At 39.1% G+C, this 25,283-nt stretch overlaps 1 long non-coding RNA gene across 1 annotated transcript in view; it reads right to left on the reverse strand.

Annotated features, from left to right (window-relative positions):
- The window catches only part of LOC122422334, a 594,363-nt gene extending 570,383 nt beyond the window's left edge, over window positions 1–23,980 (reverse strand). The window contains exons 1-2 of the long non-coding RNA XR_006263780.1: window positions 23,947–23,980; window positions 15,764–15,839 (exon numbers count right to left, since the gene is read on the reverse strand). This is a non-coding gene — a long non-coding RNA (uncharacterized LOC122422334). The remainder of the gene's footprint in view (window positions 1–15,763; window positions 15,840–23,946) is intronic.
- Between the last annotated feature and the right edge of the window lie 1,303 nt (window positions 23,981–25,283).

Consider the following 25,283-nt stretch of genomic DNA (forward strand, 5'->3'; position numbering starts at 1 on the left):
TGTAAGCAAGGTCCAATGCTGTAAAGAGCAATATTGCATAGGAACCTGGAATGTTAGGTCCATGAATCAAGGCAAATTGGAAGTGATCAAACAGGAGATGGCAAGATTGAACATCGACATTTTAGGAATCAGCGAACTAAAATGGACTGGAATGGGTGAATTTAACTCAGATGACCATTATACTTATCAATAATTACCTTAAATGTAAATGGGCTGAATACCCTAAGCAAAAGACAAAGACAATCTGAATTGTTATCTACAAGAGACCCACCTCAAACCAAGGAACACATACAGACTGAAAGTGAAGGGCTGGAAAAAGATATTTCATACAAATGGAGACTAAAGAAAGCAGGAGTAGCAATACTCATATCAGATAAAATAGACTGTGAAAAGAGACAAAGAAGGACTGCATAATGATCAAGGGATCAATCCAAGAAGATATAACCATTATAAATATATATCTACCCAATATAGGAGCACCTCAATACATAAAGCAAATGCTAACAAATATGAAAGGGGAAATTAACAGTAACACAGTAATAGTCGGGCACTTTAATACCCCACTCACACCTATGAATAGATCAACCAAACAGAAAATTAGCAAGGAAACACAAACTTTAAATGATGCTATGGACCAGTTAGACCTAATTGATATCTATAGGGCATTTCACTCCAAAACAATGAGTTTCACCTTTTTCTCAAGTGCACATGGAACATTCTCCAGGATAGATCACATCCTGGGACATAAATCTAGCCTTGGTAAATTTTACAAAATTGAAATCATTTCAAGCATCTTTTCTGATCACAATGCAATAAGATTAGATGTCAACTACTGGGAAAAAAAACTATTAAAAATACAAACATATGGAGGCTAAACAACACACTTCTGAATAACCAACATATCACAGAAGAAATAAAAAAGGAAATCAAAATATGCATAGAAACAAATGAAAATGAAAACATGACAACCCAAAACCTATGGGATTCGGTAAAAGCAGTGCTAAGGGGAAGGTTCATAGCAATACAAGCTTACCTCAAGAAACAAGAGCAACATCAAATAAATAGCCTAACTTTACACCTAAAGCAAGTAGGAAAAGAAGAAATGAAGAACCCCATGGTTAGTAGAAGGAAAGAAATCATAAAAATTTGGGCAGAAATAAATGAAAAAGAAACAAAGGAGACAATAGCAAAAATCAACAAATTAAAAGCTGGTTCTTTGAAAAGATAAATAAAATTGACAAACTATTAGCTAGACTCATCAAGAAAAAAGGGAGAAGAATCAAATCAACAAAATTAGAAGTGCAAATGGAGAAATCACAACAGACAACACAGAAATACAAAGGATCATAAGAGACTACTATCAGCAACTATAGGCCAACAAAGTGGACAACTTGGAAGAAATGGACAAATTCTTAGAAAAGTATAACCTTCCAAAACTGAAAAACTGAACCAGGAAGAAATAGAAAATCTTAACAGACCCATCACAAGCACAGAAATCAAAACTGGAATCAAAAATCTTCCAACAAAAAAAGGCCAGGACAAGATGGCTTCACAGGTGAATTCTACCAAAAATTTAGAGAAGAGCTAACACCTATCCTGTGAACTCCCAAACTCATTCTATGAGGCCACCATCACCCTAATACCAAAACCAGACAAAGATGCCACACACAAAAAAGAAAACTACAGGCCAGTATCACTAATGAATATAGATGCAAAAATCCCCCCCAAAATTCTAGCAAACAGAATCCAACAATATATTTAAAAGATCATACATCGTGACCAAGCTGGCTTTATCCCAGGGATGCAAGGATTCTTCAATATTCGCAAATCAATCAATGTGATACACCACATTAACAAATTGAAAGATAAAAACCATATGATTATCTCAATAGATGCAGAAAAAGCCTTTGAGAAAATTCAACACCCATTTACTCTTCAGAAAGCAGACATAGAAGAAACATACCTCAACATAATAAAAGGCATATATGATAAATGCACAGCAAGCATTATCCTCAATGGTGAAAAATTTAAAGGATCTCCCCTTAAGTCAGGAACAAGACAAGGGTGCCCACTCTCACCATGACTATTCAACATAGTTTTGGAAGTTTTAGCCACAGCAATCAGAGAAGAATAAGAAATAAAAGGAATCCAGATTGTAAAAGAAGTAAAACTCTCACTGTTTGCAGATGACATGATCCTCTACATAGAAAACACTAAAGACACCACCAGAAAATTACTAGAGCTAATTAATGAATAGAGTAAAGTTGCAGGATATAAAATTAACACACAGAAATCCCTTGCATTCCTATACACTAACAATGAGAAAACAGAAAGAGATATTAAGGAAACAATCCCATTCACCATCACAACAAAAAGAATAAAATGCTTTGAAATAAATCTACCTAAAGAAACAAAAGACCTATATATAGCAAACTATAAAACACTGATGAAAGAAATTAAAGATGACACAAATAGATGGAGAAATATACCATGTTCATGGATCAGAAGAATCAATATAGTGAGAATGAATATGCTACCCAAAGTAATCTATAGATTCAATGCAATCTCTATCAAGCTACCAACGGTATTGTTCAGAGAATTAGAACAAATAATTTCACAATTTGTATGGAAATACAAAAAAAACTCAAATAACCAAAGCAATCTTGAGAAAGAAGAATGGAACTGGAGGAATCAACCTGCCTGACTTCAGACTATACTACAAAGCTACAGTCATCAAGACAGTATGGTACTGGCACAAAGACAGAAATATAGATCAATGGAACAAAATAGAAAGCCCAGAGATAAATCCACTCACCTATGGACACCTTATCTTTGACAAAGGAGGCAAGAATATACAGTGGAGAAAAGTGGTGCTGGGAAAACTGGTCAACTACCTGTAGAAGAATGAAACTAGAACACTTTCTAATGCCATACATAAAAATAAACTCAAAATAGATTAAAGATCTAAATGTAAGACCAGAAACTATAAAATTTCTAGAGGAAAACATAGGCAAAACACTCTTTGACTTAAATCACAGCCAGAGTAATGGACATAGAAGCAAAAATAAACAAATGGGACCTAATTAAACTTAAAAGCTTTTGCACAACAAAGGAAACTATAAGCAAGGTGAAAAGATAGTCTTCAGAATGGGAGAAAATAATAGCAAATGAGGCAACTGACAAAAAATTAATCTAAAAAATATACAAGCAGTTCATGCAGCTCAATACCAGAAAAATAAATGACCCAATCAAAGGACGGGCCAAAGAACTAATCAGACATTTCTCCAAAGAAGATGTACGGATGGCTTACAAACACATGAAAAGATGCTCAACATCACTCATTATCAGAGAAATGCAAATCAAAACTACAATGAGGTACCATCTCACGCTGGTCAGAATGGCTGCTATCTAAAAGTCTACAAATAATAAACGTTGGAGAGGATGTGGAGAAAACGGAACCCTCTTACATTGTTGGTAGGAATGCAAACTAGTAAAGCCACTATGGAGAACAGTGTGGCAATTCCTTAAAAAACTGGAAATAGAACTGCCATACAACCCATCAATCCCACTGTTGGGCATACACACAGAGGAAACCAGAATTGAAAGAGACACATGTACCCCAATGTTCATCGCAGCACTATTTACAATAGCTAAGACATGCAAGCAACCTAGATGTCCATCGGAAGATGAATGGATAAGAAAGCTGTGGTACATATACACAATGGAATATTACTCCTCTATTAAAAGGAATGCATTTGAATCAGTTCTAATGAGGTGGATGAAACTAGAGCCTATTATACAGAGTGAAGTAAGTCAGAAAGAAAAATGCCAATACAATATATTAATGCATATATATGGAATTTAGAAAGATGGTAAGGATGACCCTATATGTGAGACAACAAAAGAGACACCGATATAAAGAACAGACTTTTGGACTCTTGAGAGAAGGTAAGGATGGGATGATTTGAGAGAATAGCATTGAAACATGTATACTACCATTGTGAAATAGATGACCAATCCAGGTTTGATGCATGAGACAGGGTGCTCAGGGCTGGTGCACTGGGACGATCAAGAAGGATGGGCTGGGGAGGGAGGCGGGAGGGGGTTTCAGGATGCGGGACACTTGTACACCCATGGCTGATTCATGTCGATGTATGGCAAAAACCAGCACAATATTGTAAAGTATATAGTCTCCAATTAAAATAAATTAATTAATTTTTTAAAAAAAGGCCAGACCATTGTCTTCTTTCTCACAATGTTTTTTCTATGCAGTCATTTTTTGTTATCTATTTGCCAGTGTGCTAACATTTTTAGATAATTGTGTTTTCCAAGTTAATATTGATTATGTGGTTATAGTTCATTCAGCTGTTAGCAATCTGAAGTTCTACCTGGCTGAAGTAAATGTTAAATTCCTAAATTAAAAAAAACAGAATGGGAGTTGTTTAATGGGTACAGAGTTTTGGTTTGGGGAGATTAGAAAGTTCTCGAGATGGATGGTGATAATGGTTGCCAACAATGAGTGTAGTGAATGTCACTGAATAATACACTTAAAAATTATCAAAATGATAAGTTTTACATTATGTATACTTTACCATTTCTTTAAATCTTTTGTAAGAAATAGTCATATAAAATTTAGAAAATTCAGTTAAGCAAAAAGTGCTCATAATCTTACAAGCCTCATAAACTATTGTTAACATTGCAAGGGGGGACCCTAATACCAATGATTATGCTAAATGTGATGTGACTATTTATATCTCTCAAGGAAAAACAAAAAGTGGAACAGTTTAAGCAAAACCAAGTTGAAAAGATCTTAAAACTCATCTTTTACATATGGGGAAAAGAGAAATAAAAGACAGTTCCAGAGAGATTAAGAAACCTTCTCCAACTTAATAAAACTCAAAATATATATTGACTCTTAGCTAATATGTGTTCCTCCAAAATACCAATTTTATAAATAGCTGATCCTACTTTTAAAAGCACATCGAGTCCTAAGCAAATTAAATTTATCCATGTACTCAGTGTGTTTCACATTTAAAGCCTTGCTGAATAGATATAAATAGTGTAAAGCTATAGCACTTTCATAATTAGCAGGTAGAAAGGAGGTAAAGAAGACCATTTAGATGAGAGCAGATCTTCTGTTAGGTTTACAAATACTGGAAATGACGTACATTTGAGTCAAACATTATTGAGATGTTTTCATCTTTTTCCCCACACATATAGATTACTCATTGTCACACCATTTCCTGAAAGCCTGAAATTAATCTTTAATGTGGAAAGGGAAATTGATCAGCACCCTGAGAGCTTGTGCTGTGGCTCTTGCTCACTGCAATAAGCGGGAAAGAATCCACTTGATCTAGAATACGGTCCCTGGAAATTCAACTTGACTAGAGTTTTAAGTGTATGTACATATACACACACTTTCTATGTGCACTGTTCAGAGTTGAGGTTTATCAAGAGTACATTTCTACTATCCACACACTAAAAGAAGAGTTGGTAGGTCTTTTAGGTATGCACATCTGCATTGCTTATCTCACAAACTCAATCCAACCTGCTTTTGTCTGTGTGGATACTTACAGTCACACTTTATATCCCAGAGAAAGGCTAAGTAATTTGTTACTTAAAAACAAGACAAAACCGAGAATCATGACGACACTTCTTGGCTAGGTCCCGATATTACAAAGGCTTGAGAGGAAACGGTGGTAACTGATCCAGGAAAGGAAGGTGCTCTCTTCTCAGCGACCTTCGACCTCATTTGCGACCATGCTTCCTCCTTCCCAGAAGGCTTAAAATTCCAGGGTGTTTACTATTTGGGATTTGGCTGACTCACACATAGGATGGAATTTTTTATTGTTCTTCCTTTGATTTCTATTTTCTTCAGAGGTTCCTAAGCATGATCTTTTTCAGTTCTCCTGACTTGTATTGATACACATGTTTCCTTAGGAAAGAAATGCCCTTCCTCAAACACCATTTTCCTGGTGAGCACCTTCAAGTCCAGGTTAGTAAGGGACATCTTCTGAGAAGCTCTTCAGGCTCCTCATTCCTATCTCTCATTGGCTTGATCACACACACCCGTGTTACCCCCGACACAGACGTCTACTGTTCCACTTACTCCACTTCACTGCAATGTCCTTAAATTCAAAAAAGAAGAAACATGTGCTTTCGTACTAAACTACTGCTCACTTTCCAGGGAGATCATTTTTATTTTGTCTCTCTACTATCTGCATCAAAAACAGTGTCAAACGACTAACACTTAACACTATGAAGGTGGTATTTGAAAGACCATGAGTGAACAAAACAATCATTCTGCCAAGTGCTACACCAACATGTAGCATTTAAAATGGCTGATGCAAAGTCAGAAAGAGAATCAGTCAAGTCCTGCAGCCTTAAGAGAGGCATCTTCAGATCCTAGGGAAGAAAGATAAAGTAGGATGGAAAACCTTTGCACTGGAAAAAATATTTTAAACAATATACATTCTTAGAGTAAAAAGCAGAAAACACAGGCAAGAGGAAGAAGTAAAACTGGCCTGATTCAATCTCCAATAAATAAATACTGCTTACACGGTACTTTCCTTCAGACAGTGCTTAATATGGGTGTTTGTATTTATGTGTGCATGTAATCTGCACGTTTAAATACAATCATTGTTTAAATTTACAAAAAAAGGATGGTAGTCATCAAGATTACTGGCCTTGGAGTTAGACTTGAGGTAGAATGCTCATCTCTGTCTCTTACCAGCCTGTGCCCTCTGGCAACACAGACATGACTCTTCGAAGCCCATCTTGGGCTCCTCAACTTTAAAATGGGAGGTAACCACTCTGCCTTCTCCAGAGGTTTATTGTGATGATTACATGGGATAGTCTTGGTAAAGCCTTCTGCACAGTGTCCAGCCAGAAGTGCACAGTACATGCTGGTCACAGTTGTCACGAGAGCTCCATAGCATGCCTTCATATATGATAAGGTCCCCTCTGTCACTCTTATTTTTCAACATGTGCTTTTTCATCTATACACAATACCTTGTAGAATCATTTTTTTAAGTTCCCAAAAACCTAAACAAACAAAAGAATGTCAAAGATTTAATTATAGCATTGAACTCAAAGATTAATTTAAGAAGAATCAGGATCTTTAAAAATAATTTTTAATTACTAAATTAACTGTAAACCAAAAAATAAAATAAAACAGTGTCAAGTACTAATTGATTCCAATTAATTTTTGTTAAGTGTTGACTGTTTGAACACCAAAAGGTAGTCTATCATAAATACTTCACCAGAGAATCTGAGATTTAAATCTGGTTCTGTGTTCAAAGTCAGTATTTCCCTCCAGCATGCTATCTGTGTATCTGTTCACTAAATCTCATTTTTTCCTGTTTCCTGCTAGACTTCATTTCCCAGCCTTACATAAGTAGAAGTGACATATGCCACTTCAGGGCTTGGAACCTAAAAATAACTTCCTGCCAACCTTCTACCTCTTGTTTTTCCTCTTGTTTGCTGGCTAGATTCAGTTGATCCAATAGAGGAATCCAAGACCTTAGAAAATGACAGACCAATCAAATAAAAAAGCTTAGGGTCTCAAGTCACCATGTAAAGGAGATCAGGAATACCCAAATAGAACTATTATGGGAGCAAAACATAGTTTTATATGGTTCTAAGCTCCTAAGATTTTTGAGGTTTTTTCCAACAGTTTGCCTACCCTGCCTGAATTGTAATTTTCATATCTTTCTTTCACTTTTAAAACTTATGTGTACACTGTGGAAATTTAAAGATAAAAGAAATACAAAAAGAAGAAAGAAGAAAAATAATCTTCACCACTCAGAGATGAACCCTGTTTTATTTTTTTTATATATCTTCCCATTTTCTTATACATCTTCTTTTGGGGTTGAGGAAGTGGGGCAGTGAGAGGAACAGAGAGAACAAAGAGATGTTATTTAAAAGATGGAAGCAGAGGTTTTCTTGGAGAACTTTTTTTTGTTCCTTAATGGATTACTTTATTGTGAAGTGATAGGCCCCCAGGGCATTGTATGGAAAGCAGAAAAATGACAAAATTAGATTGCTTTGCATAATAAATCAAAGGATTTTCAGATTCCCTGGAACATGTAGAAGCCCAACAGAAGAGTGAAGCAGCCAAGAGGAAGATAAAGGAAAGGAGGCTGGTGAGGAAAAGAAAGATTCCATCAAGAGAAGAGAAGGCAAGGAAGGGCCTGGGAGAGCAACGCCAGTGAGAAGTTCCCAGCATGGGGGATTCCTGAGACACACTTAAGAATAAGAGTGTCTAATATTTGATCCTAACATTATTGCCGTGGTGTGTCCTGCTGGCCCAGGATGCAACCCCTTGTCATTTATACCCCTGAGTGTTTAAAAAAGTCTCATCTGTACAAATGTTTATATGAGTCATGTCCTAAGAAAGAAAATCGAAGAAAATGGCAAGAAGTAAGACATAATAGAAGCTACAATCTAAGAGGAAGCAGGATGTCAGAGAAAGATGGCAAGGGAAAACTTAGGACAGCTCTATCAAATAACATATCATGGACACTTGCCCAATCTGAAATGGGCAATGTCTCTGAAATACATAATGTGTCTGAAAATATGCTTTTTAATGGTTGCCTGCCATTTGAGTGTCTGAACACACCATTTGCTAAACCCTTCCTTATTTGGTGCATTTAAATTGTTTCCAGTTCTCTGCTGTTAAATATGCTTCCTCACCAAGCACATACATAAAAATATAAAATTTGGGTCCAGATTTCTTGGTTTAGCCAAGGCTTCTGTTGTTGTAATGAACAAAAAGTCACTCAAATCTGCTTAAACAGAGGTATAACTTAATATAAGGATCCAGAACTGGACATGGAACAACATACTGGTTCCAAATAGGAAAAGGAGTAAGTCAAGGCTGTATATTGTCGCCCTGCTTATTTAACTTACATGCAGAGTACATCATGAGAAATGTTGGGCTGGGGGAAGCACAAGCTGGAATCAACATTGCCAGGAGAAATATCAATAACCTCAGATATGCAGATGACACCACCCTTAAGGCAGAAAGGAAGAGGAACTAAAAAGCCTCTTGATGAAAGTGAAAGATGAGAGTGAAAAAGTTGACTTAAAGCTCAACATTCAGAAAACTAAGATCATGGCATCCAATCCTATCACTTCATGGCAAATAGATGGAGAAACAGTGGAAACAGTGGCTGACTTTACTTTTTTGGGCTCCAAAATCACTGCAGATGGTGATTGCACCCGTGAAATAAAAAGACGCTTACTCCTTGGAAGAAAAGTTATGACCAACCTAGACAGCATATTGAAAAGCAGAGACATTACTTTGCCAACAAAGGTCCATCTAGTCAAGGCTATGGTTTTTCCAGTGACCATGTATGGATGTGAGAGTTGGACTGTGAAGAAAGCTGAGGGCTGAAGAATTGATGCTTTTGAACTGTGGTGTTGGAGAAGACTCTTGAGAGTCCCTTGGACTGCAAGGAGATCCAAGCAGTCCATCCTAAAGGAGATCAGTCCTGGGTGTTCATTGGAAGGACTGATGCTGAAGCTGAAACTCCAATACTTTGGCCACCTGATGCAAAGAACTGACTCATTTGAAAAGACCCTGATGCTGGGAAAGATTGAGGGCAGGAGGAGAAGGGGACGACAGAGGATGAGATGGTTGGATGGCATCACCAACTCAATGGACATGAGTTTGGGTAAACTCTGGGAGGTGGTGATGGACAGGGAGGCCTGGTGTGCTGCAGTCCATGTGGTCGCAAAGAGTCAGACACGACTGAGCGACTGAACTGAGCTGAGCACTATTGCACAAAACCCACAACCTCATGCATTCAGTCTCATGAGGAACTGGTAGTGAAGGGGCTATAAAATTACCAGCAATCACCATCTCATTGCTTCCTTCACAGGTTACCCATTTTCCCAACCTCTATATGTGTGTATGAGAGAGAGAGACAATTTAGAATTGATGTTCATACTAAATAATGTACTAAGGATACACAGTAGGTTCTAATAGCAATCTTCAATTCTTTGTAAAAACGTTCTAGATGTCATATAACTAACGTGACTAGCCCACTTTCTTTACCTGTCCAGTGTCTCTTTTTTTCACATGTATTCTTATTCCAATGTGTTTGCAATAGGAGGTCTATTTCTCACTTCAGGGCTGCTTTCAGTCTTACTCATTCATTGCTTATCAACTCCAGAAATGGCTACTTACACTTCCAGCCCATCTGTCTCTCTCACTTGGGGGCTCTGTGCCTGTGGAATGACTGCTACATTATCTCTGCAAAGGAGCTTTCTTCAATATGAGTGATGGGCCAGTAGGAGGAGTCTGTGTCGTCTCCATATCCTCAATCACTTTCTGCTGCCCTTGTGGCCACACCAGCATCTGATGTCTGCCAGGCTCTTGACTGCATCTCTGTTCACCACTATGGTTTTACGTTTGTGGTCCATGGAGGTGTTTACCTTGTTTTTGAGCTGGCAAGGTCTTTACAGATATCTCCTCAGATTATCTACCACTGCTCTTTGGAACAGAGAGAATGTGTCTTAGTCTGGAAGTCCTCTTCGCTTAATCCTTCTCATCCTTGTACCTATTGAATTTCTCTCCTCAAGCACTATGACATGGGGTGTTCCCTCAGGTCCAGAAAAGGAGGTCATGGGCTTGGCAGATACCACAAAAGATGCCTCTACACATTCTTAGGATAAATTCCTAGAAGTGAAATATTTGTCTGAAAGGGACTTCATATACATATATATACACTTACATATATATATATGTAAAATTGCCCTCTGGAATGGTTAAATAAAGTCATGCTTCTATTAGCAGCAGTATGAGAGAGAGCCATACTGCTCTCAGCAAACACTAGGCATTCTTGAGAGCTGTGAATGATAATTAGCATTTATTCAACTTTACTTCTGATGAGGTCAAAAGCCTGCATTACCTTCTCTTTTCATCAGGGTCATATTAATACTTTCTGGAAGGTGATCACAGACTTCTCTTCCTGCTACTTTACATCTTTGGACTACCTTCACATCCCTACATGAATGCAACTGGGCATATGGGATGTATAATACTGTGGTTTATAATAAGAAATATTCATTTGATCTTTGTCTCTGTTTCTGGTCCAGAATTCCTAAAACCTTTGGAATTTCCTAAATGATAAAAGTCATAAAAGTGCCTTGATAGTCACCATAAACCGTTTTTAACCACACCTAGGCTCATGTTAATGAGATGACTTCTGGAAAACACCTAAGGATGGGGGCTGGTTGCCAGGGGAGATAACCATGTGATCAAAGAGCTGGAACTTTTAGTCCCACCCCCCTGACCTTAGGGACAGAGGGCAGGGCGGGGGAGGGCTTGTGGTTGAATCAACTGCCAGTGACCAATGAGTTAATCAATCATGCCTGTGTAATGAAGACTCCATAAAAACACAAAAGGACTAGGTTCAGAGAGTTTCTGGGCTGGTGAGGATGCAGAGATTCAGGGGGGATGACTCACTCGCAGAGCATGGAAGCTCCAGGCCCCTTCCCACATACCTCACCCTAGACATCCCTTCTGTCTGACTGTCCCTGAGGTATGTCCTATCATAAGAAACTGGTAATAGATAATAAAGTGTTTCTCTGAGTTCTATGAGTCATTCTAGCCTATTAATTGAATTCAAGAAGGGTGCCATGGGAATTTCAGACCTATAGCCAGTTGGTCAGAAGTAAGGTGACAATTTAGAATTGTGAGTTGCATCTGAAGTGGAGGCAGTGGACAGTCCTGTGTGACTGAGGCCTTAATCTGTGGGACTGGATGCTATCTTTAGGTAGTTTCAGAAGTAAGTTGATGACTTGGTGGTGTTGGAAAAAATGTGTACCATAGGATGCCGAGTTATTATTACATAGAATCAATAGAATAAGTATTAGTAGTTTAATACAAATTTTAACAGACTATAGGATGCTAGATCTAGGTCACATAACTTTCTAAAGGCACATAGGCATGTGTTTATAAATTTCTATTATTCACAGTTTCTAGACTAAGCTTTCTAAAGGCTACATTTACAACCACCCAAAGCAACTATCCTTGAATTTTAGATTTTATTGAGCGTGTTTAATCCCATTTACCTACTAAAGTTTCCCAAGGAGAAAAATGACAATGTTCTTTTACAAAACAACTGGACACTTTAAGTTAAAGTCTAAGGAGAAATAAGAAATAGTCCCTGCCCTCAAGAAATGCACAAGAGGAAAATAAAGACAGCAATAACTCTTATATGAATCATTTTCTTAAACTTCGGATCCAGACATAGCCTAAGCCCATGGAATTTTAACGTTTTTGGAGAAGACCTATAGTTTAATAAATCAATAAGATGCTGCTCATAAGCATAACTTCTTTTACCTCACTTTTTAAAATCAGGAGGCCTAACTGAAAGCAAGTCAATATAGGAAAAAGTGCTACACTGATCACTAAAGCCAAACCCTTGGCCTTGCCAATAAAGCTCTGAGTGCCCCCAACCTTCTGACATATGTCTTGTCAATTAATGAAGTTCATGGAGGGATTGCATTTCAGCTGATATCTTGATTTCTGTAGCTGATAGAGCAGTGGTTCTTAAACTTTAATGGATAGAAGATACTCAGCTGCACTATTTGGTTTACTGGTTGCAGACTGTACCCCCAGAGATTCTGAGTCAATAAATCTGGGGTGGGAATCTTTCATTGATCATACACTCTAGATGATTCTGAGGCAGGAGCTCCATGGACTCTGTTTTTAAAATTCCTTGCTATCTTCTTCCTATGTTATAAATATTTGGATTCAGGTTGCGAATTTGGCAGTGTGGTGTGGGCTCTAATAGGGGAATGGTGGTACAGATGAGAGGCTTCCCTCATAGCTCAGTTGGTAAGGAATCCACCTGCAATGCAGGAGACCCCTGTTCAATTCATAGATCAGGAAGATTCCCCTGGGGAAGGGCTAGGCTACCCACTCCAGTATTCTTGGGCTTTCCTCATGGCTCAGCTGGTAAAGAATCTGCCCACAATGCAGGAGACCTGGGTTCAGTCCCTGGGTTGAGAAGATCCCCTGGAGAAGGCAAAGGTTACCCACTCCAGTATTCTGGCCTGGAGATTTCCATGGACTGTGTAGTCCATGGGGTCTCAAAGTGTCGGACAGGACTGAGGTACAGATGAGAGAGCGACTAATTTTGCTCAGTGGAAAAGGAAAGGGAAGAAGAGGGTAAGAAAGACCCCCCAAATATTTGACCTGGGATTCAAAAAATGAGAAGAAAGTTTACAGCTAGGAAGGAGCAAGAAGAAAAAGGAGGAGGAAGAAGGAAAGTGCATACAGAAGAATGACAGGTAGATATGGCAAAATATGTGGCTCAGATGGTAAAGAATCTGCCTGCAATGGAGGAGACCCTGGTTCGATTCCTGCGTCAGGAAGATCCTCTGGATAAGAAAATGGCAACCCACTCCAGTATTCTTGCCTGGAGAATTCCATGGACAGAGGAGTCAGGCAGGCTACAGTCTATGGGGTCACAAAGAGTTGAACACCACTGAGCAACTAACACATAGCAAAATAGGAGACTGTAAGCGTGGACTTGGGCTGCCTGACACAGAGCCTTGGGTCCTCAGAGAAGTAGTATATTCTGTAGGTTTTGTGGTTCCGAAATACGAAAGCCACGCCACAATCTCCTAAGTCATTTATCAAAATGAAGATTCCCAGGGCCTCCAGCAGACTGACTGATTCAAATCCCTTAGGGAAAGACCTGGGCATCTGGACTTGTAACAAAGTTCCCCAGACATTCCAATAAGCAGACAGTATAGGATATATTGGTAGACCAAGAACTATTCTACCCTGAAACTGTAGGTCCTTCAGAAGATACAGCATCTGGGAGTTAATGTCAGGAAATATCCTGCCAAGGGATAAAAATATAGTCAAGAAGAAGCTGTAAAGTCAGAAATAGGTCAGTCAGAAATTTCCTATAGAGAAAGGGATAAATTACAAAGATGGGAGGTAGGTAAATGAGCTGAACCTGTAAAAGCAGAAGATATGGGGAAGGTAGTTTCTAGAAATAAAGACAAAATGAGACAGAAAATCACCCTATGAGAGATCAGGTAAAAGTAGACTTCCTGAACTCTACAAAGCACTGTGAAAGGGGACAACTTAACCGCATCCATAATCTAACTGATGATTTTCACCTGGAGTTCAAAAGCCATCCGTTGCAATTAGCTGCTGTAAAGGGTAATCTAAGGAGAAAAAAATCAGGATTTTCAGATTTATGGTTCAATAAGAACCTGACTTTTAAAAGACAGAATAAAGAGACACTGAATCGTCAAGAGGAGAAAAGGGTAGTGTGAGCTGTCTCTCTTCATTTTGTAAATTACCTGAGCCATAGAATTCAACTCATCATTCCCCATATACAGTCCATGGAATTCTTCAGGCCAGAACATTGGGATGGGTAAGCCTTTCCGCTTCTCTAGGGGATCTTCCCAACCCAGGGGTCGTCCCAGGTTTCCCGCATTGCGGGCGGATTCTTTACCTGCTGAGCCACAAGGGAAATCCGAGAACACTGGAGTGGGTGGCCTAGCCCTTCTCCAGGGGAATCTTCCTGACCCAGGAATCGAACAAGGGTCTCCTTCATTGCAGGCGGACTCTTGACCAACGGAGCTATCAGGGAAGCCCAAGCATATAGGACTGTTCCTTAAACCACCAGCAGATGGCACCACGGTTTCGTTGGTTTTTTGTTTTTTGTTTTTTAAAAAGGTATTTTCAAAGATAGTAAATTTCCCTGGTGGCTCAGATGGTAAAGTATCTGCCTGAGAATGCAGGAGACCCAGGTTCAATCCCTGGGTGGGAAAGATCCCCTGGAAAAGGGAATGACTACCCACTCCAGTATTCGTCCCTGGAGAACAGTCATGGGGTCACAGAGTCAGACATGAGCAACTAACATTTTCACTACTTTAAAAAAAATAAAGGAACAAGAAAATGTTGTGTTAAGGAAAGACTAAAGCCCAATTAAATTACCAGATCAATATCCAAAGGCTTATTTATTGTCTTAACTCAAAATTTTACACTCTATGCTAATTTTATGATCAGTAAATGACATAGCTTAGCCAGAAATGGATCAGATCATCAAATTCACAAACATAAAAACTCCAGAGAATGTCGAATATGGTTGTCAGTTAAGAGATGTTTCTTTGCAATAAAGCAGCTAGCTAACTTCCGTGTGTTATGACTTTTGTGGACTTTAGGTACTCTTGCCTTCATGGGCCCTTTCCTCCAGAAAACATATATGTATTATAAAATATTTTATGTCTGCTTTGGTATAAAAGCTCCAGGCTAGATAAATCATTAACTACTACTTTTTTACTGAACTTAAAATAGTGTTAAAATATTTTTATGGGCTCCTAACAGTGGAGACGGAAATGGCAACCCACTCCAGTGTTCTTGCCTGGAGAATCCCAGGGACGGCGGAGCCTGGTGGGCTGCCGTATATGGGGTCGCACAGAGTCAGACACGACTGAAGTGACTTAGCAGCAGCAACAGTTATCACAAGCCCTATAGACCGTACCTACTATGCCCAATGGATAATTTCACCCTGGCTCCTTTAAGTTATTCTAAGAAATGAAATTTAGAAAATAAAACTAGAGGGAGAGAATGAGGGTGAGGATGAACATAGCCCAAACTGTCTATAGCAAAAGTGAAATTTCTTTAAAGCTTCATGCATTAGCTTAAAATTATATTCAAACATTGCAAAAGTATGTTTTAAATGACTTCCCATCAAGGAAAATGAAGGAAAACAAAATTTCTTACCTGAGTCACTGGTCCATGGATAGGATGCAACGGCAGTGAGTTGATTTATCTCTGAAAGTTGTTACTCAGGAATTCCCTGCAAAAGGAAGCAGAATTAAGTGTACACGCAAAACATTGATGGGGTTCAGCTGCAACAGGAAGTGGAACCAATTTATGAGAAAGAATACGTTCATTTTGAGAGTTCTAGGTTTCTATTTTGTCAAGAAGAAAAGATGAAAGCAGAAGGGAGCTGCTGTTATTTTTCTCAGGACCTAATTCTGAAAAAGAAAGTATATGACTTTGATATTTTAGAGTCTACAGTTTTAAGTGAGATTCCCAGGTAGTGCTAGTGGTAAAGAACCTGCCTGCCAATGCAGGCAATGTAAGAGACATGGGTTCGATCCCTGGCTTGGAAAGACACCTTGGAAAAGGGTATGACAACCCACTCCAGTATTCTTGCCTGGAGAATCCCATGGACAGAGGAGCTTGGCAGGCTACAGTTTAAGGTCACACAGACTGGGACACAACTGAAGCAATTTATCACGTAGGCATGTACAGTTTTAAGTAAGGGCTTACACAGTACAACAGAAGCTTCAAATAGAATCCAGCAAATTCCCTTGTGGTCCAGGGGTTAAGACTCCGTGCTTTCACTGCCAAAAGCCGGGGTTCAATCCCTGGTCAGGCAACTAAGATCCTGCAAACCCCATGGTGTGGCCAAAATAAATAAATAAAATCCAAAATCCAAGATTCAGAGACCCTGAGAATGAGGGGTGGGAGTGGGGTGGGGAACTGTGGCTGGTAACAGATTCTTGGGGAAGCAAGGAGAGCCATTCTAGGGCATTCTGAGAGACAGCAAAATAAGGTAAAGTAGTGTTGGGTGTCTGAAGCCAGGAATCCCAACAGGGGTTAGGGTCAAGTGTATGGGTCAAGGGTCAAGAGTATGGGGCTACTCTCCTAGGGGAGTGATAGCCTTTAAACAGAATCCTTGATGTGGAGATTGCTTTAATCAAACTGCTCTCTCATGATTTTTTGCTAGACTTTGGGTACAAGTATTTACCAGAGAATGTCTTAGTTTTTAATTTGTTCTTAATATTTTACATAGTACAATAATAATTCATCAAAAACTTTCTGTAGTGTCAAAAAAAAGTCCTTCATTGAAATCGAGATGATATGATTTGCTTTAGCTCTAATTTTCTTTCAATGTTCACACCTCATAAAGGTTATGGGGGAAATACTCATTTATATAATTAACCCTCACTATGACCATTTTCAAATATTTAGAGCTACCAAAAAAGAAAAACTCTTTGGAATGGAAATAGTGGGTTTCTGGATTTTCTGTTGTCACAATAAGTTAAAGTGAAACTGGGATGTACTCAAATTCCACAGCAAATACTCAATTATTTATACTCAATTTAAAGACTGTTGGCAGAGAAGTCCTTATGTAGGCAAAGACTTCCCAGAACTTACTGCATTAATGAATCAGAGGAGAAAAAAAAAAAAAACTTAAAGAAATAGTCTTTAATACAGGAGTAATTCTCAGGGGATTTGAGTCTAGTGCAAGGTCCCACAGAGAGGATGGTGAGAGAGTATCTCCTTGTATTCTCCTTTTTTCTCAAAAAAGCATGTATCCCACCCCTAAGCTTTTCCCCAAGAGAGGTGGAGAAGGAAGGAGTCTACCAGCTCCTGCTCTTTCAGAGGCTTGAGGAATAAGGCCACATTAATGATTCAAGCACCAGTCCTCCAGTTCCAATACACAAGTCTGACCATCAGATTTGGGGATGTTGGAGTGGCTGCAGGTTTCTTACAAAGTACCTTGCACATGAAGAACAAGCAACATAGATTGTTTATGCATGCACCACCAAAGATTTCTGACCTTTGGCAATTCCACTCTCAGTTGCATAAGTCTAATGTAGATTGTATAGCAATTAACATTAACCTACAGTTCTATCCATTAAGCTTGCACTACATCCATCAGGGAGAGTGAATTCCTTGATGACAAACCATTAGGCAAGACAGTACAGAGTTTAGAATCAAATTACCTGGGTTTGGATCTTGCCTCTGCTACTTACTACTTGTAAAATCTTAGGCAAGTGGCTTAGCTTCCTTAAGCCTCCAGTTCGATATCTATAAAATGGAAATGATGATAATAATAGCTAACATTAGAAACATCTAATAAGGACGAACTGAAACAATCCATATAAAAGTTCTTAGCTCATGGCACCTGGCATAGAATAACAGCTTAGAGTTGGGTGTTAGCCATTTGACTTGTTATTCCAGGAACCGGCACTTCAGGACGCGTCTGTTATAGATGGCTGAGGACATCTGCATGTTACACAGAAAGACTAGAGGCAGAAGGGTGTCACCCACACCTCTGCCAAAGCAACTTGAAAGTTCAGCTTTCAGTGGCAGTGAACAAGAAATAAAGGTCAATAGCCATTTCCTCTGGAACCTGGCCAGTAATTTGACATCTGGGAACTGGCTCAACTTGTAGGTAGAAATAAACATATCTTTTCCCTTGCAACCTTATGTAGCAACATTCATTCTAACACTCCTTTATACCTGATCTCCACTTCTCCAAAATGTGTAAAATAATTGCTTCCCATAAACCCATGTGGCACTTTCTAGTGAAAGTGAAAGTCGCACAGTCGTGTCCGACTCTTTGTGACCCCATAGACTATACAGTCCATGGAATTCTCTAGGCCAGAATACTGGAGTGGGTAGGCTTTCCCTTCTCCAGGGGATCTTCCCAACCCAGGGACTGAACTCAGATCTCCAGCATTGCAAGTGGATTCTTTACCAGCTGAGCCACAAGGGCAGCCCTATGTATCATAAATTTCAAGGTATCGTTGTGTGAATGGTAAATATTCCTATTAACATTTCCATTATAGGATTTAATAACAATGACAAGGAAATATTTTATATTGAAAGAAAATAACACTTTGATTTCAAATTTGGGGCTTTTGTTCCTTTCACAAAAAAATAGCAAGGAGAGGTAAGAAAGCCTTCCTCAGTGATCAGTGCAAAGAAACAGAGGAAAACAATAGAATGAGGAAGACTCTTCAAGAAAATCTCTTCAAGAGATCTCTTCAAGAAAATTAGAGATACCAAGGGAACATTTCATGCAAAGATGGGCTCAATAAAGGACAGAAATGGTATAGACCAAACAGAAGCAGAAGATATTAAGAAGAGGTGGCAAGAATACACAGAAGAACTATACAAAAAAAGAGCTTCATGACCCAGATAACCACAATGCTGTGATCACTCACCTAGAGCCAGACATCCTGGAATGTGAAGTAAAGTAGGCCTTAGGAAGCATCACTACGAACAAAGCTAGTGGAGGAGATGTGATTCCAGTTGAGCTATTCCAAATCCTAAAAGATGATGCTGTGAAAGTGCTACACTCAATATGCTAGCAAATTTGGAAAACTCAGCAGTGGCCACAGGACTGGAAAAGGTCAGTTTTCATTCCAATCCCTAAGAAAGGCAATATCAAAAAATGTTCAAACTACTACACAATTGCACTCATCTTACACACTAGCAAAGTAATGCTAAAAATTCTCCAAACCAGGCTTCAACAGTACTTGAACCATGAACTTCCACATGTTCAAGCTGGTTTTAGAAAAGGCAGAGGAACCAGAGATCAAATTGCCAGCATCCGCTGGATCAGTAAAAAAGCAAGAGATTTTCAGAAAAACATCTACTTCTGCTTTATTGACTATGCCAAAGCCTTTGACTGTGTGGATCACAACAAACTGTGGAAGATTCTTAATGAGAAGGGAATACTAAACCATCTTACCTGCCTCCTGAGAAATCTGTATACAGGTCAAGAAGCAACAGTTAGAACTGGACATGGAACAACAGATTAGTTCCAAATTGGGAAAGGAGTACATCAAGGCTATATATTGTAACCCTGTTTGTTTAACTTTTATGCAGAATACATTATGCGAAATGCCGGGCTGTATGAAGCACAAGTTGGAATCAAGATGGCCGGGAGAAATATCAATAACCTCAGATATGCAGATGACCCCACCCTGATGGCAGAAAGTGAAGAACTAAAGAGCCTCTTGATGAAAGTGAAAGAGGAGAGTGAAAAAGTTGGCTGAAAACTCAACATTCAGAAAACAAAGATCATAGCATCTGGTCCCATCACTTCATGGCAAGGGATACAATGGAAACAGTGACAGACTTTATTTTGGAGGCTCCAAAATCACTGCAGATGGTGACTGTAGCTGTGAAATTAAAAGACGATTACTCCTTGGAAGAAAAGCTATGACCAACATAGACAGAATATTAAAAAGCAGAGACATTACTTTGCCAACAAAGATCTGTCTAATCAAAGGTATGGTTTTTCCAGTAGTCATGTATGGATGTGAGAGTTGGACTATAAAGAAAACTGAGCGCTGAAGAATTGGTGCTATTGACCTGTGTTGTTGGAGAAGACTCTTTAGAGTCCCTTACACTGCAAGGAGATCCAACCAGTCCCTTCTTAAGGAAATCAGTCCTGAATATTCATTGGAAGGACTGATGCTGAAGCTGAAACTCCAATACTTTGGCCACCTGATGGGAAGAACTGACTCATTTGAAAAGACCCTCATGCTGGGAAAGATTGAGGGCGGTAGGAGAAGGGGACAACAGAGGATGAGATGGTTGGATGGCATCATCGACTCAATGGACATGAGTTTGAGCCAGCTGCGGGAGTTGGTGACGGACAGGGAAGCCTGGCATGCTGCAGTCCATGGGGTTGCAAAGAATCAGACATGATTGAGCAACTGAACTGAACTTCCTTTCACAGGCCACTTCTTATTCCACAGCATGTTATCATACAATTATTTACAAAGCATTCTTACTCAACATTTATTTTATTCAAAATCATTATAATGGCTAGAGTTGTTTCCCCTAATTTCAGTTCTACACGTTTTCCACCATACATAATTTATTTCAAACACAATAGAAAGATCCCATCCCCATAATCACATTCTTATTGACAACAGGTCATTTCATATGTCCTTTTAAGGCCTCTCAGAGATGTGGAATCAAGGAGTATAAGAAATGAAGTCTGTTTCACAATCAGTATCCAGCTCCTCTTCATTGAGGCTAGTTGGAGATTTTTTAAATCCCTTGCCTCAAGTCTGTGCTTTCTATGCTTTAGTCTGTGCTTGCTTTTGTTGTTCAATTACTAAGCTGTGTCAACTCTTTAAGACCCCATAAATTGCAGCACACCAGGTTTCCTGGTCCTCCACAATCTCCCGAAGTTTTCTCAAAGTCATGTCCACTGAATTGGTGATGCCATCCAACCATCTCATCTTTTGTTGTCCTCTTTGCCTCCTGCCCTAAATCTTTCCCAGCATCTGAGTCTTTTCCAATGAGTCAGTTTTTCACATCAGGTGGCCAAAGTATTGGAACTTCAACTTTAGCAACGGTCCTTCTAATGAATATTCAGGACTGATTTTCTTTAGGATTGACAGGTTTGATCTCCTTGCAGCCCAAGGAACTCTCTAGAGTCTTCTCCAACCACCTAAATTGCAGTTCACAAATGTCCATTTCCTAAATTATTCATTCTCTCTCTTACTATTAATACCCTGCTCACAGAAATACTGTGAAAGTTTTAGCATAATCAAGGAAAGACTTATTTATTTCTGATTTTTAAAAAAATCATTGAATATCTTCTGTTTCAAGCATTCTGCTAAGTGTTGCTTATATAGTGATGATGAAACAATTATAGCCTCACACTCCTGAGGCTTATCATTTAGTGGTGGAATCAGACATGAGACAAATAAACACAAAGATAAATATATAGTTACAAATAATATGAGCCCCCCAAAAAAGACAGAAAAGCAGAGGGAACATATGTGATTATAATAAAGTGAAAGTCGTTCAGTCATGTCCAACTCTTTGCAACCCCATGGACAGTCCATGGAATTTACCAGGCCAGAATACTGGAACGGGTAGCCTTTCCCTTCTCCAGAGGAATCTTTCAACCCAGAGATTGAACCCAGGTCTCCCACATTGCAGGCAGATTCTTTACCAGCTGAGCTACAAGGGAAGCCTGTGATTGTAATAAAGGGGCACCCAATTTATGCTGAGAGGGTCAGAAAAGACCTCTCTAAAAATAGAATATGGTATTTGAAACCTAAAGGATTCACAGAGGTTAGTAGGTAAAGATTACGGGGGTAGGAGTGGGGACGGGGGTAGAGGGGCGAGGCAGCATTTCTTCTAAGCAGAACTCTTGCAAAATCCCAGGACAACAAAGAATCTGCCACATTAAGAAACTGAGGAAGCTCAACATGGTGAAGCTTAGTGAACAATCAGAAAAATCCTGTAACCTGGACTTGACCTCATATAACTCTTCTGAATTCAATTTTTTCTTTAATCTGGAATGTCTATTCAAAAAACCTTATTGCTAGATAATTTCCAGTGTGATTTCAAATCTCAAATTCCCAGCAAAATTATACAAATAAGCCTGTGCTCCAACCTGCCATCTTCCATACTCCCGCTCATCACTCCCCTAAGTCCTGTCCCTGCTAAATGATGCCTACATTTTTTAAATTACTTATCAAACAATCTAAAATTAGTGGAGTACAAAAATGAAACAATATTTGCTTTTCTCCTTTTAACCATTCTCTATAAAATCTCTGTTTCTTAAATTTCAACATCTTAAGCAGATTTCATAGGTTGATGGTCACATCTAGCTGTTAATGTCTAACCTTATCTAATCCAAAATTTAAAACTCCAATCTCAGTACAGTTCCGTATTGGTTCCTTTCCTTCTTGGCATCTGCCAAATTTGGCCTGAGTGATTAGGGAAGGAGAAGGCTAATTCTGATCATCCATTCGCCCTATCCCACACCTACATTTCTTTTCTTCTCCAGTGTACTGGTGAAATGCAGGGCTTCAAAGATTGCCAAGGGATAGATCCTGAGGAATATTCTATGTTAAACTGAAGAATTTGGTCTTTATCTTTTAAAGGAGATACAAAAAACATTAAAGAGGAATTACACAAATAGGTTTTCAGTTTAGAATAACCCCTTCACTGCAGTATAAAGAGTAGCTTATAAGAAACAAGTGAGGAGTTGGATAACAAAGAGAACATTGGCCTCTTGAAATCTCTCCCACCGCTCTCTTCATAAGTTTCTTCTCACAAACTTCTCTCAAAATGCCATGCAACCTCCATTGGCTTTGAAATACTCCTGAAAGATCCTCTCTCTAAACTTAGGCATGCCTGACTAATAATTTCTTGGATTTATTAAACACCACTACTGGAAAAACGCCTTTTCTGCTTTATTAATCTTGGCTGAAGGGCACCAAGATATTAAAATAGGACTCTTTTGTCTTGGAATTTTACCAGTGGCCCTGAAGTCCAAGCACAATGTCTAAATTGTGGAGCTAGATTGCCAAAGCAATACACCCTAAGGACTGTGGGACTGAGTCTACTAACATCATTTCATTTCCCACCTCTATTTCTGTAAATATCAAAAAGGAAAAAGCCTAGAGAGAGTGTGCTTTTGGAAACTGTTCTGGGTGCTACGGAGGAGATGAGATGGGAGATGAGAGGAAAAAGTACTTTCCTTCACCTTAATCCAGGTGAGAGGAGCTTCTGTGAACCTTTCAAAAACCTTGCCTACAGCCTCTGAAGACTGGCAGACCAGAGACTGGAGTCTGCTTCTGCTGCAGGAAGTCCACAGATGCAAGGCCGTGGCTATTATTAGCCTGACTATAAACAGCAGAGAGAGCTGCATTAGTCAGTATTTACACACCAATGACAGCAGACAAAGGAGTCCGTTTCCTGGGACCCAGATGTGGCTCTGGGGCCAGAAAGGCAGCCTGGGGTGTAAGAGATGAGCCTGGAAAAGCCCAGGCCCACTGTAGGGAAACATATTGCAAGCAGCTTCTGGATAAGCAGCCAGATATGGGAACATTACTTGTTTAAAAGAGAACTGCAGTCATAGATCCTCTAGCAGGAGGCTCTCCCAGGAAAAAAGAACACCCCCAAAGAATATGAGACAACAACTATCTGACTGTCATCTTTGACACGTTCCTTATCTATGTCCCCCACCCTTAACTCTGGGTATCCTGTGCCTCTCTTTCAAACAACAGAATGTGGCAGAAATGACACTGCAGGACTTCTGAGGCTAGCTCAGAAAAGTCACTGCAGCTTCCACTTTGTTGCCAGATACAACCGTATCAGTCAAATAAAACTTTTCTTACCTCTTATCTTTCTTCTCCAGAGGAGTCAGAAACCATACCTAGAAGTGGGAGAAGTAGAATTACAAAATTATGAAGAGGTAGGGCATGCTTCTCCCGTTCCTAAGCAGGGGGACAGGAGAACCCTACATTAGATAAGAATTCTAAATTTTGATACTAAGCAAAAAAAATTTTTTTTTGTTAAAGTGAGACTTTCTTGTGATTGAAGGAACCAGAAAGCTATTCGACCTGCCAAATATTTCATCCTAGGTAGCAAAGAGTAAGTCCAAGACCAGATTTGAAAGGTGAGAACAGAAAATAATTCACACACTACAGAGTCCAATAAATGCATATCTGATTTATGTTTATGTTTTGAAGCAGATGTAAAACAAGAGCTATGGAATAGCTCTCTCAACAGAGAGCTGGAATTACCTAGAAGGTAAAGGTCACCTGGTGACTATATCAAAGCCAGATAAGATCCCTGGCCTGGTCAGGGTTAGGACTTTTTATTAAATAAATATATTAGCTAGTTCAATTGCTTGGACAAATTATAAAAACAGAAAAAAAGCAAAACTGGGCTATACTTAATATTCTTTTATACTTTTCTGTTAAAACACTTGGTTTTGGTTTTTTTTGTTGTTGTTGTTGTTTTTTTTGAGGGGTGAGAGGAAGAGATTCCTAGAAGCCTAGTGGATGTTACTCAACATTACTCAATGTGGGATTAATTTTAAAATTATTCTATGTTGGGAATAATTTTTAAATTATTCTATGTCTAATATTCCACACATGACCAGTAGATGAAGTGAAATTAGTAAGTCAGAGTAAATCACACAGAGCAAGACAAGAAGCTTGATTTTCTCTTAAGTGGTCTTTTATAATATATCCTATCATTTAAATTCTCTTTAAATAGATATGTGTGTTCTTTTTTTCTTTCATGTTCAGAAATTCTCATGCCAAGAAAGACAGAGTGCCTATATTCCCTCCTCAAATTCTGAGTGGGCATGTGATCCATTTTTAACCAATAGAATGTGGCAGAAGTGACACTGCATGACTCCCAAGGCTTGGTCAGAAAAGGCAATACAGCCCCAACTTTGTCTGCCAAGATACTGACTCTGGGAGTCCTACTGCTACACAAAGGGAAGTACCCTGAGACTGTCATACTTTGAGAAGACACCAACAAGCCAAATGGAAATGTTTCAGTTGACACCCCTATTGACCTCACAATTAACAAATAACATCAATCACCAGGCAAATTACTTCAGCCCCCAGCTCTTGAGCCACCCAATCTTCTCAACTAAGGCCCTGACATATGAGCAGAGAAAAGCTATTGAACTAGGCCTCATCCAAATTTCTGGCCCACA

The sequence above is a fragment of the Cervus canadensis genome, chromosome 19 (genome assembly GCF_019320065.1).
Source record: "Cervus canadensis isolate Bull #8, Minnesota chromosome 19, ASM1932006v1, whole genome shotgun sequence".
NCBI classification, from domain to species: Eukaryota; Metazoa; Chordata; class Mammalia; order Artiodactyla; family Cervidae; genus Cervus; species Cervus canadensis.